Source organism: Protopterus annectens, chromosome 3.part0 (genome assembly GCF_019279795.1).
Source record: "Protopterus annectens isolate FY-2018-M chromosome 3.part0, PAN1.0, whole genome shotgun sequence".
Classification (NCBI taxonomy): Eukaryota; Metazoa; Chordata; order Ceratodontiformes; family Protopteridae; genus Protopterus; species Protopterus annectens.
In genome coordinates, this window is record NC_056731.1 from 1344282012 (window position 1) to 1344306210 (window position 24199).

At 44.2% G+C, this 24199-nt stretch overlaps 1 protein-coding gene across 1 annotated transcript in view; it reads right to left on the minus strand.

The window, feature by feature from the left end:
• The window catches only part of TRAPPC8 (trafficking protein particle complex subunit 8), a 3178250-nt gene that overhangs the window by 1418461 nt on the left and 1735590 nt on the right, over positions 1–24199 (minus strand). The gene's annotated exons all lie outside the window — the stretch shown is intronic.

Consider the following 24199-nt stretch of genomic DNA (forward strand, 5'->3'; position numbering starts at 1 on the left):
AGAGGGTACTAGACTGGACTTTATTTCGCTCACAGAATACCCTAGGCATCTTAGCACTGCTATAACATATTCCAGATGCTGTAGAAGGTCTTCCTTTTCTTGAGCCAGAATCAGGCAGTCGTCCAAGTAAGGATAGATTTGAATTCCTTGTAGCCTGAAGAAAGCTATCACTGGAGCCAGAACCTTTGTGAATACTCGAGCAGTAGATAAGCCAAAGGGCAATGCAGAGAACTGATAATGAGAATTTCCAGCTCAAACCGCAGATACTTCCTGCAACTTAGCCTTATAGGCACATGAAGGTAAGCTTCCTTGAGATCTAAAGTTACCATCCAGTGAACTTTGCCCAGCAGAGGTAAAAGCTGTTGTAACGTCAACATCTTGAACTTGGGAATGTCCAGATAAGTGTTGAGGAGAGATAAATCCAAAATTGGTCTCCACGTGTTCCCCTTCTTTGGTACTAGGAACAGGCGAGAAAAAATCCTAGGCCCCTTTCTGATACAGGGACTGGCTGAATGGCCCCATCTGGAGAAACTGAGAAATTTGCTCGTGAGCCTCTTTTCTTTGTGAAGGAGGAACGCCTGGCATGCCTTTGAAAGGGGCAATGTATGGAAATAAAACCTGTAAGTGAATGATATCCAACACCCATCTGTCTTGAGTAATTAAATCCCAATTTTCTTTGAAAAGAGACAGTCTTCCTAAAGGAGCTGCCAGAGGAGAATCTACTGGCAGCTGAAAAGGCAGGTCATTGGGTCTGTTTACGAAAGGACTGACCCCTGCCCTCACCAGAAGTCTGAGCAGGTGAACTCCCTGTTCTAGGCCTAAAAGAACCTTGTGCTCTGCCCCTACCACGCCTAGACCTACCCCTAGACTGGGAATCATAAGCAGGATATGTCCACCCCTTAGCAGGCCAATTTCTACTAAACTTGGTGGCTGCACCTGCAAAAATCTTTAACAGTTTGCATAGACTTAGCTTTGTCCTCCATTTTCTTTAAAACTGCTTCCACAGAACCAAACAACACATCAGACTGTAAAGGAGCATCCAAAATCCTTGTCTCAACATGCTCAGCTAAATTCTGATCCCTCAACCAGGCATGCCTCTGAAGAACAGAACTAGTGGCAGCCACCCTCGAGGAGGCCTGTACAGCATCAAAACCACATTGCAAAGAATGCTTACCCACTTGTTCAGACACATGAACCAAATCCAGCAACTCTTTACACTCAATACCTTCCGCCAAAGCATCCACCTTAGATTTCAATTGTGAAAGGAGATAATTTTGATATTTTAGCATGTGAAACTGACAATTCAATGCTCTCATGGCTAGAGTGGAAGAAGTATACACTTTCTTTCCCCACCTATCCAAAGCCCTTGCCTCTTTATCAGTGGGAACAGGATTTTTAACCACAGAGGCCTTAACACCTTTAGGCCCCTGAGAAACAGTTTCTGGGTCCGCCCTAGGACTCTTAAACAAATACTTATGAGCTTCGGGCACCCTATAGTACCTATCAGGTTTAACAGGAGCAGGAGGCAAAGAGTCAGGGTTCAGGAAGCCTCTGCAAAACATCTTCCACCACATTCAACACAGGAGGTATAGCTAAGGGCCTATGCTGGGGTAAAACAAGAATTCCCTAAGCCTTTTCCTGAATCAGAGTAATCCTGGCCTTCCCATTTAAAGTGCTCCCTCATGGAATGCAGAGTCTCTGAAAACGAGAAATCCTCAGGAGGAGAAGCTGTAGGAGTGGAATCATCCACATCAGAATCAGAATAAGGAGGATACTCCTGCAAAACTTCCGCAGAAGACTCAGAAGCCTCTGAACACTGTTCAAAACTATCAAACTCGTTCCACCCTAGGCCTCTTATCAGGAGGGGCATAGAACCTCTAATCATAGTAATCAAATCTTCTGCCATTTTAAGCATATGTTTCTTAGGTACAGAACCCGAAATGCTAGGAGAAGTCCCCACTGAAGCTGAACTTGGCCTACCTCTCAAAGAAGTTTTGGCAACAGAAGGAGAGGCTCTAACTACCTTGGGAAGAGAGGGAAGAACAGTTACCTGAGAAGCCCCTCAGCCTGGCCTACCTCCTGAGAAGGCACATCCTGTAACAGTAAAGTTTCTGCCTGAGACTCCATAGAAACTCCTGGCAAAACCTCTGGCTCCACTGAGCCTTCTAAAGAACCAACGTCCGGGACTGCCGGTTCATCAACCCTAGGCTTCGCTGTTTTGTCCTGCTTTGGGACGAAGCTGGCGCCGGAGCATCCGACGGCATTTTATAATTGCAACGCTTCCCAAACACTAACCTGGCACAGTCTAACCTCTTAATAGTGCGCTTGTTAAACCTAGCACAAGACCGCATCCAACAACGCTCAGGCCCTAAACAAGGTATACACAAGGTATGATAATCCCTATGAGGTATCTCTTTCCCACAAGAAATACAGTTATTCACTTTTTCTGACATCCGTTAAATACTGAGGCAAGAAAAACCAAAATGTTCCCCAACGGGGTACTTAGCCAACTCTGATTCGGTCTGAAACTCCGGTTTCGGAAATATTTCAGAACGCCAACCTGCACTCGCAAAACTGCTTCTGCATCGGACCATGCGGCAAAAGACTGAGGATATGACGCCGGTCATACGATTAGTACCCCTGGACGCACTGACGCCAGTCTAACGCGCCTGACCGGCGTCAGCCATATACTCTGGTATTCGGGCCGACTGGACAGCGGACTACCCAATAGTAAGGACTGCAGCAATGTGGAACGAAGAACATCCATGAAGCCCAGGGCTGGCAATATTTTCCTTGCAGATAGCTGGGGTCTTTGTGGCCAGTAGTCTGAAGTAGGCTGTCAAATAAACTTGTTTCTCTAGCGTGAGGTAGGCCACCTGGGAAATTGTATTCAAGCTTGCTCCCAGGAATACAATTTGTTGGCAGGGTACTTGATGCGATTTCTTTTTGTTTACGGTGTACCCCAGAGAAGTTAGTAATTTCTTTACAAATGCCAGATGATTTAATAGCATGTCCTGGCTTTCTGCCTGAATTTGACAATTGTCCAGGTATGGGTATATTTGAATATTTCTTTGCCTGCAGAATGCAATGACTGGAGCTAGGCACTTTGTGAATACCCTGGGCACAGTAGATAAGCCAAAGGGCAGTGCAGGGAACTGATGGTGCATGTAGCCTGCTCTGAAGCGTAGGTATTTTCTGCAAGATTCCCTTATTGGGATGTGCAGCTAGGCTTCCTTTAAATCCAGTGTTGCCAACCAGGCATTTTTGCCTAGCATGGGAAGCAGCTGATGAAGAGTTAGCATTTTGAATTTTGGGATTACCGAAAAGGTATTTAGGATAGACAGGTCCAGGATAGGATGCCAGGAAGTGTCTTTTTTGGGTACCAGGAATTGCCTTGAGTAAAACCTTGCCCCCATTCCTCTTCTGGGACAGGTTGAATAGCCCTGATACTTAGAAGAGAGAGAACCTGCTTTTGAGCCTCTACCCACTGATTTGGGGGTAGATCTGGCCAACCATTTGGGGTTGGTAAGGAGTGGAAGTGGAATCTGTATCCTTGGGAAACTATATTTTTTGCCTTGGGTAATGAGTTCCCAGTTTTTTGCATGCAGGGTGATCTTTCCCCCTAAAGGAACAGTGAGTTGAGCAGGGCTTGGAAGGTTTAAAGTTAAGTCATTGTGACAGTTTACCATGGGGGGGTGTCTTACTACTTCCAGCTTTGGAAGTGGGAGCCCCCCACTGCTTAGGCCTGTGAGTACCTTGAGACTGAAGCCTGGTGGTCTGCTGGTCCTGGGTTTGGACTGAGAAGGCCTTGAAGAGGCAGGAAAGGACCAATTCTTAGAAGGACAGTGCCTACTAAATCTGGGAGGCTGTACTTGCAGGGAATATTTAACAGTTTGCATAGATTTAGCTTTTTCCTCCATCTTTTTCAGTACTTCTGCTTTGTTGCCAAACAGGCGGTCTTGGTTTAAGGGAGCATCCAGTAATTTAGCTTTAACATGATCTGGCAAAGTTTGCTCCTTAAGCCAAGCATGCCTTCTAAGTACAGACCCAGAGACAGCAGCCCTGCAAGATGCCTCTAATGAATCAAAACCACATTGCAAAGTAGGTTTTCCAACTTGTTCAGCAGAATACATTAAATCCCGTAATTCTTTATTTCCAGCACAGTCAGGAATCAACATCATTTTCTGTTTAAGCAATCCAATAATATGCTGCTGATACTTTAACATATGGACCTGGCAGTTTAAGGCCCTAATGGCCAAAGTAGCAGAAGTGTACACCTTCTTACCCCATCTGTCCAGGGCCCTAGAATCTCTATCGGGAGGGAGGTAGGGTTTTTGGCAATAGTAGCCTTAATACCTTTGGGTCCCTGTGAAATGGTCTCAGGATCCACAGTAGGATTCTTAAAAAGGAACTTGTGAGAGTCAGGTACTCTGTAATATCGGTCAGGTTTTCTGGGAGCTGGAGGTAAAGTGTCAGGGGCCAGGCTAGATTCCAAGAAGGCATCATCTGCAATGTCCAGTACAGAAGGGATAGCTAAAGGCCTGTGGGGAGGCAGGAGTAATAATTCCCTAAGCCTCTTTTTGGAGTCAGAGTAATGCTGGCTTTCCCAGCGGAAATGCTCCCTAAGAGTTTGCAAAGTTTCACCAAAAGAGAAATCCTCTGGAGGGGAAGTACAGGGAATGCAGTCCTCTGCATCAGAATCCTCATAGGTAGATAAGGGCAACTCCTGGTCATTAGAGAAAACAGAAATTTCAGAATCCTGATCAGAAGAATCAGAAGGAAAATCAGTTCTAGGTCTCAGAGGGAGAAGGGTGGCTTCCCCTGATTAGAGTAATAAGGTCTTCAGCCATTCTTATCATTTGTTTTTTAGGCATAGGGGCCTGACCATGCGGTCTGGGCATCGGTTTTCTAGGTGTGGATCGAATTTTAGCCCTTGAAGAAGATGGCGTCAGTTTAATATGCAAGTCAATAGGCCTGAATACACCCTCAGAAGCCGGTGCCTGCACAGCGGCTCCGGACCCATCCAAGGTAGAAACATCTGCAGGTTCCACAGTCGAAGAAGCATCTCGCGGCATACCGGACTCTGAATGGGTCTCAGTAGAGGCCAGCGAATCTGAAGTAGCGGGTATCGGGCTGCAAAAGTGCTTCACTGAGTATCGGTGAACTGGCGACTAGCTTAACAGAAGCATCATCGACAGCTTTGACCTATGCGGTCTGTCTCTGTCTTTATCTTTGCGTTTTTTCGGAATGTCAGTAGTCGGGTGGCTTACCAAAGCCATTTCTGGATAATTGAAGCGAGTACCAAAATATTTAGATGCGAAAATGAACAGACGAATAGTTTGAGGTTTGAATAAGGCACAAAACCGACAGCGAGGGAAGTCATGGTCTGGGCCTAAGCAAGGAATGCAGTACGAATGAAAATCTTTGAGGTATTTGCTTTCCACAAGAAATACAATTGTTAACTTTTACTGACATCAGTTTAGAGCAAGAAAAAGTATCCCCAATGGGGTACTTAGCTTTGTTGAAGACTTTGGATCTGAAACTTGAAAACGAAAATTTCAGGAGTCGGCCGACCGGCACTTGCAAACTGCTTCTGCTTCAGGCACTGCACGGCAAGAAAGACTGATGTAATGGCGTCGGCTGCATGCTTTATAACCTTGACTACCTGACGTTATGGAAGATGAGACAGCAACCGATGCAGGACCCAAGACTGACAATCAGGCCGACTGAGGGCTACTTGCAAGCAGATAACCCAAATGTAATGACTGCAACAGTGGAACATGAAGAACATCGGCACTGTCTCTAGATGTTAGAAAAGATTGTGAAGAGAGGCTGAAAAAGCAATTTGTAAGAGAATAATAATGGGAGTTAATATGTATGACTGCCAAGTATGCAACAAAGTCCATAAGGTTTAGGATAAGCAGACTTGAAAGAATTTTCCCCCAAGCAGACAGCAAATGTTGGAGGTGTAACACTTTTTGGGGAATGTAATGAGTTAGTAGATTTTAAAAAATTCTCTCGAGTACTACATCAGAAATACTGGGAGAGCAAATGGCTGTAATTAAGGAAATGATTTTGAGCTGGGAGCCTGGGACACAGGACCTGAACTGCCTATACACACAGTAAGGTCTTGTTAAGTTTAATTCTGTTGGCTCCCAAAAAAGAAATTACTTGAAAATGGAAATCAATGTCAATACCAACTGGATTTGAAGTAATGATTTTTTAAAAAAGAGAGAAAAGAACTGGAATAATGATCTTTAGAAAAGGGAGGGAGCAAATTACATAGAAGTAAATGGAAATTGTGGGAGCAATACACAGAGAAGAATGTTCAGGAGGAATTAAGTTTATGGGAAAGCAGGAAATGAGCAACTTATGTAATGTTGGGCCGATGACGGTTATATAAAAAAAAAATCAACAATATGTGATGTATAATGTATAGAAAAAGAAAAAAATGTTAATATGGCTTTTTTTTTTTTCCTTTTAACGCAGATTTGCCTATGTCTTAAGCAATAATTTAATAAAGGTACTGGATATCTCTAATGAGTTCCCTAAAGGTGGAGGTGGTGTCTGCAGTAAGAAGTCAATCCCTGGGGTCGTTATGTGTAAAACAACACTGTTAGGGCATCTGAAGATCATGCATATCTGTGTTTTGTTCTACATTCACAAACTTAGGAAAGGCAGAAAAGATATAAATAATGTAAAATACTTAACATCACATAACTGTGGCCAATTGTTCACTGGTTATTTGGAAGCATGCAGCAGAAAGCTGTTGAGACAGTAAAGGGTGTCAGAGAGAGACTTACAGTTAAAGGCACGTAGCTGCCTCTTGCTGGCCATGATAACCAATATCAAGCATGTAAGGTTTCTCAATTGATATTATAAGGGAAGTTTTGGCATTAATGGATAAAACAAAACACTGATTGACAAACCTAATACTGCACTACAAATGTTTCAGTGAAAGGCAACCAATGAGGTTATATCCCCACTAACTTGTAAATGTCAATGCTCTGTATCCTGCCATAGTGTTTTACATAATAACAACATGTCAGTTTAACTGGAAATTGATGTACAGGGAAAGTACAGTTGTGTACACTTACCATAAATGTAGATGTTAGAGTGTATTCACTGTTGCAGTTATCACACTTGGGCTATCTACCTGCAGGTAGCCCTCAATCGGCCCGAATACCAGACACTTAGTATTTCTGCATCGGATGCTGTCGCTCCAGGACTGATGTCAGGTCGTCAGGGGTATAAAAACAGGCAGCCGACACCATTACATCAGTTTTTCTTGCCCCAAATGTCAGAAGCCCCACAAATAGGGAGCTAAGTTATGGTGGGGAAAACACCACTAGTAAAAAAGTAAATACCAATACCCCTGAAAGGGGTGATTAATAGCCATAGAGAGGAGAGAGAGAGAGAGAAAACAGGGGGCTGGGGTGAGGGAAACCAGGACTGCAACAGTGAATACACTTGAACAGCTACATTTATGGTAAGTGTACACAACTGTACTATGTTCTTCATATTTCACTGTTGCAGTCATCACACTTGGGTGGATTCCCAAAGCTGAAGAAGGGTCGAGGCAGTCAAGAAGAGTTAAGGCTGGCTAGTATGCCTTGTAGGATTGCTGTTGCAAAACCTGCACTGGACATGGAAAAGACAGGCAAGGTGGTAATGCTTGGTGACGGTGTATACTGAACTCCAGGTAGCAGCTTCCAGGATGTCCCTGGTAGGGACTCCCCTAAGAAATGCTGTAGAGGTAGATGTTGTCCTAGTGGAATGTGCTCTGACCCCCTGAGGGGTTGGTTTCCCATGGTGCTTGTAGCAGAAACGGATGCAGTGTGCTATCCATTTGGAAATTGTTTGTTTTGAAATGGCCTTGCCCTCTGCTCCTGATGCAAAGCTGACTAGTAACTGGTCTGATTTTCTGAAGGGCTTAGTCCTACCAAGGTAAAATCTGAGCTGTCTGTGCACATCAAAGGAGTGCAGGATCCTTTCCCCTTTATTTTGAGGATTATGGAAGAAAGTTGGTAAATGGATGGATTGGTTGAGAGTCACACTGGACACCACTTTAGGCATGAAGGAAGAGTTAGTCCTGAGGGAAACCCTATCAGCATGGAAAATAATGAAGGGTTCCACAGCCATAAGTACTTGTAGCTCAGACACTCTTCCACCTGAAGTGATGGCCAGAAGCAAGGCTGTTTTCCAAGAGAGGAATTTTAAGTCTGTAGACCCAGCAGGTTCAAAGGGGGGGAAGCGTGAGTTTTTTCAGTACAAGTTAAGGTCCCACACAGGGGTGGGTGCTTTCCTTGGTGACCTTAAGTTGTTTGCCCCTCTCAGGAACTGTTTGATAAAAGGGTGCGAGAAGAGAGGTGGCTCAGTGTTGTAATGAGCCGAAATGGCTGAGGTATGTATCTTAATGGAGGAGAAGGACAGGCCTTTGTGGAGTAGTTCTGCTAAGTAATCCAGGATTAGAGACAGGGAGGGCAGAGTTGTGTCCTCTCCTTTAGATAAGAGTACAGAAGCAGAACCTTTTCCACTTATCAGCATAGGATTTTCTTGTACTGGGTCTTCTGGCTTCAAGAATGATGTCCAGCACCTGCTTGCTTAGGGTTGCTGGGGGAGAATTCAAGGAATAAGCCAGGCTGCAAGATTTAGGGTTTGCAGTTGTGGATGCAAAATCTGTCCCTCCTGCTGAGACAACAGGGTTGGGTTCTGGTGTAGGTGCCAGGGTGGCACCGGTGACAGGCTGCACAGGAGTGGGTACCAGTGCTGGCGTGGCCAGTCCGGAGCAATCAGAATTGTCCTTGGTCTGTCCTGTCTTATCTTGAGTAATACTCTTGAGTGAAGGGGCACGGGGGAAAGGCACAGATTGAGAGATTTACCCACTGAAAAGATAGGGCATCCACTTTCCAGGCCCTGCTGTGAGGATTCCTGGTGCAGAATTTGCTGAGCTGTTAGCTGTACAGGGAGGCAAAGAGATCCACCTCTGGGGTCCCCCATTTCTGAATCAGAAGGTTGAAGGTGCTGGGCTCCAATTGCCACTCGTGTGCGTCTAGGAGATTTCTGCTTAAGTCGTCTGCCAGTGAGTTTTGTTTGCCTGGCAAGAATTGAGCTTGCAGATGGACTTGCATGTCCAAGGCTGTGTGCCACAGGGCCATGGCTAAGCTGCAGAGTGGGTAGGAGTGTGTTCCCCCCTGCTTGTTGATGTACCACATAAATGTGGTGTTGTCTGTTTTTATTAGCAGTTGTCCTGGAAAGAGTAGGGATCTGAAAGCTGTCAGGGCATTCTGCACAGCTAGCATCTCTTTTTGGTTGATATGCAGATGAATTTGACTTGGGTTCCAGTGACCCTAAATGCATTTGCCATCCATGTGTGCTCCCCAGGCATAGTCTGATGCATCTGTGGTTAGGGTCTGGGTGGCGTGGGGTTGTGAAAAGGGCAGTCCCTTGTTGTGATAGCATGCTTCTGCCCACCAAAGGAACTCTGTCCATAGACAGGTTATGACAGGAATGACTGTTTCCAGGTCCTGAGAATGTTGGCACCAAAGACCTTTGAAGTACCACTGAAGTTTCCTCATATGCAGTCTTTCATATGGAATTAGCAGTATACATGAGACCATGAACCCTAGGGGCTGCAGTATTTTTCTTGCAGATAGCTGGGTTCTGGTGGCCATTTGTTTGAAGTAGGCTGTCAGATAGACTTGTTTTTCTGAAGTGAGGAATGCCATCTGGGATGCTGTGTCCAAGCTTGCTCCCAGGAATACAATCTCTTGACTGGGTAACAGTTTTGATTTATTTTCGTTGATGGTGTACCTCAAGGAAGTGAGAAGGTGTTTCACAAATATCAGGTGCTGCAACAGCAATTCCTAACTGTCCGCCTGAATCATGCAGTCGTCCAAGTACGGGAAAATTTGGATATTTCTCTGCCTGCAGTATGCAATGGCTGGAGCCAGGCATTTTGTGAAAATTTTGGGCACAGTAGATAAGCCAAAGGGAAGTGCAGAGAACTGATAATGCATAGATCCTGCCCTGAAACGTAGATATTTCCTGCATGACTCTCTTATGGGGATGTGCAGATAGGCTTCTTTTAAGTCTAGGGTGACTAACCAGGCATCCTTGGCTAGCATAGGAAGAAGCAGTTGCAGGGAAAGCATTCTGAATTTTGGTACCACCAGGAAGGTGTTGAGAATTGAAAGATCCAGGATTGGGCACCAAGAGCCCCCTTTCCTGGGTACCAGGAAGAGTCTGAAGTAGAATCCTTGATCCCTCTCTGTTCTACTGGAACCGGCTGAATAGCTCTGATATTGAGCAGGGAAGCTACTTGGCTTAGAGCCCCTGCCCACTGGTTTGGAGGAAGATCTGGAAACCCGCTTGGGGTTGGCAGTGAATGGAAATAAAATTTGTACCCCTGGGATACAATGTTAAGGACCCACTGGTCCTGTGTGATGGACATCCAATTTTTTGCATGAAGGGCAAGTTTTCCTCCTAGAGGCACAAGCAATTGGGCAGGGCTGGGGAGTGGGTAAAGAAGTCATTGTGAGTTTTTTTCCGTAAGGAGGTGGCTTACCACTCCCTGTTTAGGGGTGGGGGCACTCCATTGCTTAGACCTTTGCATACACTGAGACTGCAGTCTGGGTGGTCTGTTTCCCCTGGGTCTGGTTTGAGAAGGCCTGGAGGGGGCTGGAAAGGACCAGTGTTTGGAAGGGCAATGCCTACTGAATCTAGGGGGTTGCACTTGTAAGAATTCTTTAACAGTCTGCATAGACTTAGCTTTTTCTTCCATCTTTTTAAAAACCTCTTCTGCTTTGATGCCAAACAAACTGTCCTTGTTCAAAGGAGCATCTAGTAACTTTGATATGGCATGGTCTGGCAAGGTCTGCTCCTTGAGCCAAGCATATCTTCTCAGTACAGACCCAGTGATTTCTGCCTGGCAAGATGCTTCTAGGGCATCAAAGCCACACTGCAAAGTATGCTTACTGACTTGGCTTGCAGAGTGCATAAGCTCCTGCAATTCTTTACTTTCTGCACAGTCTGTAAAGGTTGCCACTTTTTGTTTAATAAGTTCCATAATATGCTATTGGTACTTCAGCATGTGAAACTGACAATTCAATGCCCTAACAGCAAGTGTTGCAGAGGTTTATACCTTCTTACCCCATATGTCCAAAGCTCTGGAATCCCTGTCCGAAGGGGTGGGATTCTTGGCTGTAGTAGCCTTGATACCTTTAGGCCCCTGGGAAATTATCTCTGGGTCAGCAGTAGGATTTTTGAAAATAAATTTGTGAGTGTCAGGTACTCTGTAGTACCTGTCGGGTTTCCTAGGGACAGGAGGTAAAGTGTCAGGAGTAAGACTGGATTCCATAAAAACAACATCCAGGGCAGGGGGTATTGCTAAAGGCCTGTGCTGAGGCAAATCTAGGAATTCTCTGAGTCTCTTTTTGGACTGAGGAGTCTTGGCATTCCCAGTGGAAATGCTCTCTTAAGGTATGCAAGGTTTCACCAAAAGAAAAATCCTCTGGAGGGGAGGCAGAGGGAATGGATTCCCTTGCATCTGAATCCTCATAAGCAGGATAAGGGCATGTCTTCATAATCAGAAATCTCAGAGTCATCGGACTCCTGGTCTGTAGAAGATGTAGGGGACTGGTCTCATTTTCTCTTAGCAGGGGAAGGCCGACTTCCCCTAATCAGCGTAATAAGGTCTTCTGCCATTCTAAGAATTTGTTTCTGTGGCATGGGAGCAGGTGCATGCGCTTTGGTCGTCGGTTTTCTAGGCGTAGTGCATACTCTGGGCCTAAGAAACACGGTAGTTTTGGTTAAAAAAGTCGTCAGTTTGAGTCGAATATCGGTTGAGTGAAGAACTGCCTCAGAAGCTGGTGCCTGCACAGTGGGTCCGGACCCATCCAAGGTAGAGACATCCGCAGGTTTAATAGTCGAAGAAGAGTCTTGCTGCATACCGGACTCCGAATGGGTCTCAGTAGAGGCCTGCGAATCCACTGAAGCAGGCATCAGGGGCTGCAAAAGCACCTGAGTACCAGCGGACTGGCGACTAGCTTAACGTAAGTGTCGTCGGCAGCTTTGAACCTGTGCGGTCTGTCTCTGTCTTTATCCTTATGTTTTTTTTTGAATATTGGTAATCAGATGGTTTACTGAAGCCATTTCAGAATATGGAGATCGAGAGCAGAAGAATTTAGCGACAAAGAGAGCCCGACGACGAATGGTTCGGGTGTTAAGGCACAAAACCGACAGCGAGGTACGTCGTGGTCTGGGCCTAAACAGGTGACGCAGTAAGAATGAAATCTCTGTGAAGTATTTGCTTTCCACAGGCAAGACAATTGTTAACTTTTCCTGACATCGGTTAGAGCAAGAATAAAGGATCCCCAACGAGGTACTTAACTTTAGAAGACTTCAGGATTATTCTATTCATAAACGAAAATTCAGGTAGTGGCCGACCGGCACTTGCAAACTGCTTTGGCTTCGGGCTCCTTGGCAAGAAAGACTGATGTAATGATGCTGGCTGCCTGTTTTTATACCCCTGATGACCTGACGTCAGTCCTGGAGCAACAGCATCAGCATCCGACACAGAAATACTAAGTCTCCGGTATTCGGGCCGGCTGAGGGCTGCCTGCAGGCAGATAACCCAAGTGGACAACTGCAACAGTGAAACACGAAGAACATACATAGTTTTTATGCTGCAAATAAGTGGACAGATCTGAGCTTCTTGGCTCTGCAGACTTTTTTCGTAAAGAGAAAACGGAAAATTTTGAGTTACAGGAGTCTGATATGGGCTACTACACTAAATGAAGAACCACAAGTTATTATAAAATATCAATGTTATTTGCTTTATTGTAACATAAGGGACTTGCTCCTGGGATGATGAAATTGTTATAAAGTACAGTTTTGTACCTACCATAAATGTAGATGTCCGAACTGGATAGCATCTGCAGTCATAACAGCTGGGTTGAAAGTCCGGTCCGGCGGCGGCTGATGTCGCTCTTCATCCGGCGTCATCTCTGTTGGACCCGGGTATAAAGGCATCAGCGCCGGCGCCATCTTCCTCAGTGTTTCTTGCCCCAGATGCCAGAAGCCCTCCTGCAGGCTAAAAATTTTGGATAGATGCCAATGTTTCCAAAAGGATAGAGGTAACCACAAAAATAAGCATGTATGTACATATATACAAACAAATACACCATAAAAGACTCCCCCCCATCAGCTAGCTATTAGGAGGGTAAACACCAAGGAGGTGACTGCAGATGCTATCCAGTTCGGACATCTACATTTATGGTAGGTACAAAACTGTACTATGTCCTTCATGGATGCATCTGCAGTCATAACTGGGTAGAATACCATAGCCAACTAGGGAGGAGGATAAAGGTAGATTATGGTGTGTTTAAGATCCCTTGCAGTACAGCAGTGGCAAACCCTGCTCGGGATCTGGAATATAGAGGCAAATTATAATGCTTGGCAAATGTATGCACGGAGGTCCAAGTAATAATGTCTTTGGTAGCCACTCCATTAAGAAGGCTGTGGTAGTGGCTGTTGTCCTTGTAGAATGAGGTCTTATGTTCTGTGGAATTGGTTTTCCATGGAGGGATGCAATTTCCTATCCATTTGGAGATTGTCTGTTTGGAAATAGCTTTTCCCTCTCTTCCGTCTTTCTGCTGCTTTGGTTCTGTCCAAGTAGTAGCTGTCTATGTACATCCAAGGTATGCAGTATTCTTTCCCTGTTTTGTGGGTTGGGAAAGAAGGTAGGTAGGTGGATTGCCTGGTTTAAAGACACTCTGGATACCACCTTAGGCATAAATGTTGGATTAGTCCTCATGGATACTCTATCTTGGTGGAAGATTAGGAAGGGTTGCACTGCCATTAAGGCCTGTAGTTCTGAAACCCTCCTTGCTGAGGTAATTGCCAGTAGGAAAGCAGTTTTCCATGACAGGTGTTGTAAGTCTGCTGTTGCTGCTGGCTCAAAGGGTGATAGTGTCAACTTTGTTTAAGTCCCAAGCTGGTAATGGTGGTTTTCTTGGAGGTTTTACATTCTTGATTCCTCTGAGAAATTGTCTGAGCAGAGGTGTGAAAAACAGGTGGATCAAAGCTGTATTCTGCTGAAATAGCTGATGCATGTATCTTGATGGAGGAGTAGGACAGGCCTGAATGGAATACTCCAGGATGTTAGCATATCTATGTTTGACACATCTTTTCCTCTTTCAGAACTCCAACTGACAAACCTTTTCCATTTTCCAGCGTAGTTCCTTCTTGTTGAAGGTCTGCGTGCTTCAAGAATAATGTCTTTAACTCTTTGGGAAAGTTCCTGATTAGCTGCTGCTATGTGATGTTCCATGCAGTCAGTTGCAGGTTTGGATGTATGGTGCTGTAGTTGTTCTGAGTTAGCATCAAAGGCATCAGGTATTGGCCACATGTTGTTCGAGACAAGCTCCTTAGTAGTGGATACCAGTGTTGTCTTGGCCAGTTTGGAGCTATCAGGATTATCCTTGGATGTTCTTCCTTGATTTTTACTTTGTGTATCAAGGGTAGAGGTGGGAATGCATAAACTGTTAGGCCCTTCCAGCTGAAGGAGAGCGAGTCCACTTTCCATGCTAGTGGGTGGAATGTCCTTGTGCAGAATTTTTTGAGTTGGTGATTGTGAGGAGATGCAAATAGATCTATCTGAGGCATTCCCCACTTCTTTGTAATGGTCCTGAAGATGTCCGGGTGCAGGTGCCATTCGTGAGCATCTGATGTGGTCCTGCTTAAAATGTCAGCTAGAGTATTTTCTTTTCCTGGTACAAATCTTGCTTGCAGCTGAATGTTGTAGCTGAGTGCCAGGGTCCACAGTTCCAAAGTCATTCTGCATAGGGGGTATGAATGAGTGCCTCCCTGTTTGTTGATGTACCACATGACTGTGGTGTTGTCTGTCCTTATCAACAGTTGGCCCTCTTTAAGAAATGGTCTGAACTTTTGGATAGCCAGTTTTACAGCCAGCATTTCTTTTAAGTTGATGTGCAGGTGAAGTTGATCCTGAGTCCACAATCATCCTAGGTCTGAAGCATCTGTTGTAATGCAACTCCTGCTTTAAGCATGGAATTAGTGGGATTTCTGTTTGAGGCTGTGTCTGTGTTGGGACCATAAATCCATGAAGCCCAAGGCCTGCAGAACTTTTCTTGCTGTTAATTTGTTCAGCTTGAGTTCTTTTGTTTTCTGTAGTTAGGAATGCCATTTGTTTCACTGTGTCCAATTCCGCCCAAGAATGTCCTTGTTTGGGAAGGTATCAGTCTTGACTTTTGTAGATTGACCGTGTATCCCAATGCTTGTAGCAAGTAAATGACCCTTTGCAAATCTGTTGTCAACTTGCTTTAGGTATGGGTAAATATGAATCCCAGTCTCTGCAGTCACGATGCAGTGCAGTATCACGATTACTGATGCCAGGCATTTGGCAATGCTGAGAATTGATAGTGCTCTGATCCAATAGGGACGGTATGCCTCCTTGAGATCTAGAGTTACCAGCCAACACTCCTTGCCCAGCATCATTTTGAATTTTGGGACAATGATGTATGTATTCAAATTGGTCTCCAACTTTTCTTTCTCTGCTGCAGGCACTTTTCCACAGCTCTCATGTTTGCTAACTCCATTATCTGTTGTAAAGCTTCTGTTTTTGATTTGGAGGTAGATTTGGCATTCCTCTTTTGATTGGTATAGTGTGGAAGTGGAATCGGTAACCTTGATGTATAATTTGCAGAATCCACTTGTCTTTTGTTATGTGGTGCCAGTTCTTTGCAAATAATATTTGCTCCCTGGTGGGTTTTAGGGTAGGAGTCACTGTGGCTGTGTTGAAGTAGTGGCAGTGGCTGTGTCTGTGCCTCTGTTGTTACCTTGCCACTGCACTTCCTCTGGTTTGGTTTCTGCCTCTTTTGAAATCTTGTGGAGTCAGGAAAGGACCAATTCTTGGCAGGCCAGTTCCTGCTAAATCTTGGGGTTGAACCAAATCTTTAACAGTTTGAACTGATTTTGCCTTTTCTTCCCTTTTCTTCATAACCTGCTGGGCAGGTGCACCAAACAAACTTGTCTTATCCATAACCATTTCTAATACATATTTCTTGTCAAGAGCTTCATCAGTGGTTAATTTTTAGTTAACTGATCAAGCATAAACTCTTGGTATTGTATCATGCAGTTTAAAGCTCTAGCTGAGAGAGTAGCTGAAGTGTATACTTTTTACCCCATCTGTCTAATGACCTTGCTTCCCTTTCAGAAGGAGTAGGGTTTTTAGCTGGGTCGCTGACAACTGCCTTGGGACCCTGGGATATAGTTTGATGAGTGTCTGGCACCCTGTAAAATCTGTCTGGTTTGGCAGGGGCTGGAGGTAATGAGTCTGGAGCAGAGCAGACATCATTAAAAGCGTCATCTACCACAGAAAGAACAGGAGGTATAGCCCTGTGCTGTGGAAGGTGCAGAAAGGTTCTAAGCCTTTTTGGGAATCTGAGAATTCTTGTTGCAAAGGAGAATTCTTCAGGAGGGGGGCCTCTGGCTGGTCAGTAATGTCTGATTCATCTGCAGAATCATCAGAGGACACTGGCTCAGGGCTGAGAGGCCCTGTCTGGGTGAGGTTGAGATCCTCTAATTAAAGAAATCAAATCTTCTGCCAAGGTGAGCATTTGAGAACTGGAAGTGGGCCTGGTTGAGGGTGGTTTAACAGGAACTGATTTGGATCGACTGCAGATGCATCCATGAAGGACATCTAGACAAGAGGGCTTTTAAAAACAAGCACAGAGAAAGTTGTGGAACTGAGGTAGAGCCACTCAATTTCACATCCCCGACTGCATTTCTTATATTAACTGTAATTTTAAGTGTAATTTCTACTATCAATGTCAATTAAGGAAATAAGTGAATATATACTAAAGTTGCAGTAATGTCTGCTTTGTATTAAATCATGTAAGTAGTTAGATATGCCCTTGGCACAATCCAACAGTCTATGACCTTAAATGATCGAGAGATTTAACTTGATCATCATGGGTAACAAAGTAACTATGAATCAGAGTTAACATTTTTGGTGCTATCCAGACATTCAGTGTACTTCCACAGATTTGGATAACTTTTCTGTATGACCTATGTAATGTAAATGTGATATTGCTACTTGGTAAGCTACAACTATGAAGTGTTTTTTAATGTTTATTGAGATCTATAGCTCAATGCTATCATTAGATGGAAAGGGAATGCTAGGAATACCTGACAATTTTTATTTTAGAATAATCTTAGAGATATCTGCGTTTTGAGTACAAGAAAAGCAGTCTGGTGTTGGGTACTGGTTCATTGTTTTGAAGGGAATGAATGAATGAATGCACACAGTGTTGTAAATATGTTGATTTGGCTTGCACAATACAGTTTAATTTATTGGTCTTGCATCTGGTTGAAACTAAATGACATGTATGAAGGCAATGACTATTTTGCAGGTAATGAGGCTTTTGTGCTTCAATGCAATGACTAAAATGTGAATTTTAACAGCAGGAATACAAGAAAGCTAATTTTACTCTATATATTATAGCAGACTGTTCACATGGAACGTTAAAAGGCTGAGCAGCAGAGTTAAGAAAATAAACATCTGTAGCAGTCATGCCCTTGGACTGTGGCCTTGCACGATACATATCTTGACAAGGCTAGGTACAAGACATTTTTTAAAGGCAACCGGACAAATGGGAAATAGCGTAATCATTTCAAAAGGCTAGATGCAGGAAAGTAAGTGTCCTCTTATCAATAACATGCTTCTTGCAATAGAAGAAACTCACAATGACGAGAGTGGCTATTACGGTGGACTTAAACTTGTTTGTTCCTGAGAAGTCTATTATTTTAGTGTTAAATTTCTAACAGTACCATCACAGAATTCAAAGGGACAAAGAACAGCTTGCAGCTTTAAAGAAAGGGTGTACTGGAATGCAGCAGCACTTTTTAGGAATGTAAAGGTGGCACAAGACAGGTACAAACTTCCAGGTTAAGGAAACAAGTAGGATTTTACATAAAGGTCATGTGTTTGAATTATATTTTTCTAACACAGGGAGAAGAGGAGAGGAACAAGGAAAGATGAGGACTGACAGAAACAAAGATCCATCGTTGTGGTAACTACATAAATTTTGTATTTGATGATGTCTTTTCTGTCCATTCCTCAACTGATGGGACAGAGTCCCCAGCTAATTGGTTCCTAGGGTGGGTTTCGTGGAAAGATATTCTGGAGGACAACAGAACTGAAAGCCCATCTTTTCCCTGGAAACTAAATCCAGCGATAGGTATGAACATTAGACCAAGTGGCAGCAGCACACGTTATCAACTGAAGCTCTAGAAAAGAAGGCAGAAGTCGTAGAGACAGACCTTGCGGAATGTGCCTTTAGGATGTTTTGGTAGAATCAAATCTTTATCCTTATAAACTTCAGAAATGCAGTTAATCAAGTCAACCATCCTGCTAAGGTAACTTGACACAGCTTGACCCCACTTAACTTTGGGGAAAGATATGTGTAATTGGTCTGAATTTCCTGAGGGATTTAGTCCTGTGAAAGTAGAACTGTAATTGTCTATGCAAATCTAAAAATATGAAGCATACATTTTTGCCTATTGGTGAATTTAGGGAAGAAGACTAGTAAATTAATGGTTTGCTTGAGTACAGATTCTGAAGCTACTTTAAGAAGAAAGAATGGATTGGTATGTAAAGACGCTCTTGTCTTTGTAAAAATAATATACAGTGATTGACAAGACAAAGCCTGGAGTTCAGACACTCGGTAATGGCTACCAGAAAAAGTTTTCCATGTCAAAAACTTTAAGTCCACTTTGGCAGCAGGCTTAAAGTCTGCAGCAGTACAGCAAGATCCCAAGGAGGAGTGGAATATTTAATAGGAGGGTCTAAAAAGAAAGGTACCTCTAACAAAGGCCTTACACAATTTAAGACAGGCCAAGAAATTATGGTCCTCACCAGCATGAATATCTAAGGTTGCAGCTAGCTGAACCTTGGTAGTGGAGTAACTGGTTCCATTGTGAAAGATGGAAGTGAGAAAATCTGACATGTTGATATAGAAGCTGAAAAGGGATCCAAATGGCTCTTGGAAGCCCAAATGGCAAACCTTTTCAATGTACTTTTGTCAAACCTTTTTGAGATGGCATGAGAACATGTACGACCTGCGAAGAAAACCTGGAATGACTAGCAATCGTGGTAAGTGGAAAAACCATGTGGTTAACTTCAAAGCCCAAATGTCCAGATGAGGCATTCTAGAAGGATGAGAGGTCTGGATTCAGATCCAGCATCCAAGGCAGGTATGTCAGATGAGGCCAGACAAGGGGGAACCACACCTGACAAGGTCAGACAGGGGCAATGAGGGTGATTGTTCTCCTACGTTGTAATGCTTGCTGTATGAACTTCAGAATTAGGGGAGTCGGAAGATATGCATATAGAAGAACAGAGGACCAATAGTAGATCGAAGCATATCTCGGTAATGCCCCCTATGGGAGGGGAGGGGTCAGAACAGAGAATATGCTGCATTTGGAACTGACAAGAGAAGCAAAAAGATTGCAGCACTGTTGGTCCCACCACTGAAAAATTTGTTTTATCACTGCTTTACGGAGAGATCACTTGTGAGGCAGAAGAATAGACCAGATTAACCTGTCTGCTAGAATGTTGGACTTCCTCAGTATGTGCACTGCTATTAGAAAGAGGTTGGAAGACATCACCCACTGCCACACACTAATCACTTCTTGACACAATGGGTAGTAGCATGTTCCCACTTGTTTGCTGATATACCAGACTATGATACGTTTTCTGTCTGGCTAGATATCACCAAAATAGGAAGGATATCCTGAAAGGCCTGCAACACTAGGAAGACTGTACTCAACTCTAAGACAATGATGTGAAGATTGACTTCTGATGGGGACCAAATGCCCTGGACCAACTTCTCCATTTATAGGTCCATAGTTGTTTACTAGGCTAATGACCACAAGGGCACTTTTAAGTCTAGCCATGCATCTCAAATCTCTGACAAGTTCCGATACCCTTGATAAGTGTAAGCATGGGCCTGGGAGATGAACCATTTACATGTTACCTGTTTGCATCAGAGACATAGGTGCCAAACCAGGTATGAATTTCTAGTTTCCCATCCAATTGTCCAAGTTGCACTTGAATTGGATTAGTGAGGAACTCTGCTTCACATGGATGGGGAGCCTGTTCAACAGAAGGTGTAGTCTCTGGGATACATACCTATCTCTCCAGCAGGTCCTACTTATATCACAGGCAAGGTTTAAGTCTTCAGAAAGTACAGTTGTGTACACTTACCATAAAAGTAGATGTTCGAGTGTATTCACTGTTGTAGTCATCACATTTGGGTTATCCCTGCCAGGGTAGCCCTCGGCCGGCCCGAATACCAGAGACTTAGTATTTCTGTGTCAGTTGCTGTCACTTGAGGACTGACATCAGGTGGTCAGTAGTATAAAGTAAGGCAGCCAAGCCATTACATCACTTTTTCTTGCCCTAACCTGTCAGGCGCCCCCAAAGTAGGAGGCCAGGTTCTGGTGGAAGAACTCCACCAGTGGAAAATAAATACCAATATCTCCCTTGTAAGGGAAGGAGAGGAAGAATGGTAATAAAAGGCAAAACAGAATAATTATGTTCTTCTTGTTTCACTGTTGCAGTTATCACATTTGGGTAGATTCCCAAAGCTGAGGAAATGGGTGGAGGCAGTCAAGGAAAAGTACAGTTGTGTACACTTAGCATAAATGTAGATGTTCGAGTGTATTCACTGTTGCAGTCATTACAGTTGGGTTATCTGCTTGCAGTAGCCCTCAGTCGGCCTGATTAACAAAGTCTTGGGTCCTACATCGGTTGCTGTCTCTTCTTCCATGATGTCAGGTCGTCAGGGGTATAAAACATGCAGCCGACGTCATTACATCAGTTTTTCTTGCCCCAGATGTCAGGTGCCCCCTAATGGGAAGCAATTAAATCTATAAATATACAAGGTTATACCTCAAACAAAAAAGCATTACACCAAAAAGCTTTTAAGCACTGAAAAGGAGAGAAGAGGTATAGCCAAAAAAGTCAGGGGGCTTGAGGGACGGTAACCAGGACTGCATCAATGAATACACTCGAACATCTACATTTATGTTTAAGTGTACACAACTGTACTATGTTCTTCATGTTTCACTGTTGCAGTCATTACATTTGGGTAGATTCCCAAAGCTAAGGATGGCAGGAGGAATTTAGACAGAATTAGGACCAGCTATAAGGCCCTGCAAAACTGCAGTGGCAAAGCCAGCTCTGGATTTAGAGAAAATTGGCAAATGGTAATGCTTGGTGAAAGTATGTACAGAACTCCAGGTAGCAGCTTCTAGGATGTCCCTGGTAGGTACGCCTCTGAGAAAGGTTGTAGAGGTAGATGCAGCCCTGGTTGAGTGGGGTCCCTGTGGGGATAGGTTTTCCATGGTGCTTATAGCAGAAATTAATGCAATGGCCTATCCATTTGGAAATGTTTTGCTTTGAAATAGCCTTCCCCCCTCTGTCCCTAAAGCAATTGCCACCAGCAGCTGTTCAGACTTCCTTTGAGGTTTAGTCCTGTCCAAGTAGAATCTAAGTTGTGTGTGCACATCTAAGGCGTGCAGTATCCATTTCCCTTTGTTCTGTGGATTAGGAAATAAGGTTGGCAAATGAATGGACTGATTAAAGGCCACACTGGATACCACCTTTAGCATGAAAGAGGGATTGGTCCTGAGGGACACCCTATCCGCATGAAAGATGATGAAAAGCTCCACTGCCATAAGGGCCTATAATTCAGATACCCTTCTTGCTGAAGTGATGGCTAAAAGGGAAGCTGTTTTCCAAGAAAGGAATTTTAAATCTGCAGTAGTAGCTGGCTCAAAAGGAGGAAGGGTGAGTTTCTCCAATACAAAGTTAAGGTCCCAGGCTGGAGTTGGAGCTCTCCTGGGTGGTCTTAATTTTTTGACCCTCTGAGGAACTGCTTGAGCAGTGGATGAGAGAAGAGGGGAGGTTCTGTGTTATAATGAGCTGAAAAGGCTGAAGCGTGAATTTTTACTGAGGAAAAAGAGAGGCCCTTGTGAAGCATCTCAGTTAAGTATTGGAAAATCTGAGGTAAATTGGGCACTGCTGTGCTCATCCCTTGAGATTGGTTCCAGGCACAGAATCTTTTCCATTTTCAGCATAAGATTTTCTAGAACTAGCCCCCCTTGCCTCTAAAATGACATCCATCACTGGTTTACTGAGGGATGGCAAAGGAGAGCTTAGGTAATTAGGCAGGCTGCTAGGTTCAGTGTTTGAAGCGGAGGGTGCGGAATCTGGTTCTCCTGCTGAGACAGCAGGGTAGGAGTCTGAGGCAGGTATCATGGGGCCAACAGCGACACATTGCGCAGGAGGGGGTACCAGTGGTGGCATGGCCAGGCTGGTGCAAACAAAATCATCCTTGGTTTGTCTTGTTTGATCTTTAGTAGTACTTTGTAAAGCAGAGGCAGAGGAGGGAAGGCATAAATTGATAGGTTTTTCCAGCTGAAGGACACAGCATCCACCTTCCAACCTTGTCTGTGGGGAGTCCTTGCACAAAATGTTTCCAATTGATAGTTCTGGGGGGTGGCAAACAGGTCTATATCTGGGCTCCCCCATTTGCTTGTTAACATGTTGAAAATCCTTGGTTCCAGTTTCCACTCGTGTGGGTCCATGAGGTTTCTGCTTAGTCCGTCTGCCAGTGTATTTAGTTTTCCTGGCAGGAATTGAGCTTGTAGATGCACTTGGTAGCTCAAGGCTGTGTTCCACAATACCATGGCTAGTCTGCAAAGGGGGTAAGAATGTGTACCCCCATGCTTGTTTATGTACCACATAACAGTGGTGTTGTCCCTCTTTACCATTAATTGTCCTGGAAGAATGTGGTCCTTGAAGGTTGTCAGAGCATTCTGTACAGCTAACATTTCTTTATGACTGATGTGAAGGTGCATTTGAATTGGGTTCCATTTGCCCTGAATGCCCTTCCCTGCCAGGTGTGCCTCCCCCCCCCCATGCATAGTCTGATGAGTCTGTTGTTAGGGTTTGGGCGGCAGGGGTTAGTGTGAATGGTAGTTCCTTGTTATGGTGGCAGGCCTCTTCCCACCAAAGGAACTCTAGGCTTAGACAAGGAATGATAGGAATCATTGCTTCTAGATCCTGAGAATGTTGACACCATAGGCTTTTTAGATACCATTGTAGTTTCCTCATATGCAGTCTTGCATATGGAATTAGTAGAATGCAGGAGGCCATGAACCCCAAGGCTTGTAGTATTTGCCTTGCAGATAGCAGGGTTTCTGTGGCCACTTGTTTGAAGTAGGTTGTCAAATGAATTTGTTTCTCTGGTGTGAGGAAAGACATCTGGGAAGTTGCATTCAAACTTGCTCCCAGGAATATAATTTGTTGACAGGGTACCAGGTGTGATTTCATTTCATTTACGGTGTACCCCAGACAAGTTAGCACCCTTTGTACAAAAGCCAGATGATTCAAAAGTGCGTCCTAGTTTTCTGCCTGAGTTAGACAATCGTCCAGGTATTGGTATATTTGAATATTTCTTTGCTTGCAAAATGCAATGACTGGAACTAGGCACTTTGTGAATACCCTGGGTGCAGCAGATAAGCCAAAGGGCAGTGCAGAGAACTGATAGTGCACACAGCCTGCTTTGAAGCGTAGGTATTTTCTGCAAGATTCCCTGACTGGGATGTGCAGGTAGGCTTCCTTTAAATTTAGTGTTGCCAACCAGGCATCTTTGCTTAGCATAGGAAGCAACTGGTGAAGAGTCAGCATCTTGAATTTTGGAATCACCAAAAAGGTGTTTAGAATAGGTAGGTCCAGGATAGGAAGTCATGAATTGTTTTTTCTGGGTACCAGGAAAAATCTCAAGTAGAAACCTTGTCCCTTTTCTTCTGGTACCAACTGAATAGCCCCTGTGCTTAAGAGAGAGAGAGAGAGTACTTGCTTTTGGACCTCTGCCCACTGATTTGGAGGCAGATCCAGCCAACTGCTTGGAGTTGGTAACGTGTGGAAGTGAAATCTGTATCCTTGGGACACTATATTTAAAACCCATTTGTCCTGGGTAATGAGTCCCCAGTTCTTTGCATGAAGTTCAATCTTTCCCCTCAAAGGGACAGTCAGTTGAGAAGTGCTTGGAAGTTTTAAAAAGAAGTCATAGAGACAGTTTACCATAGGGGGGAGTTTTATTAC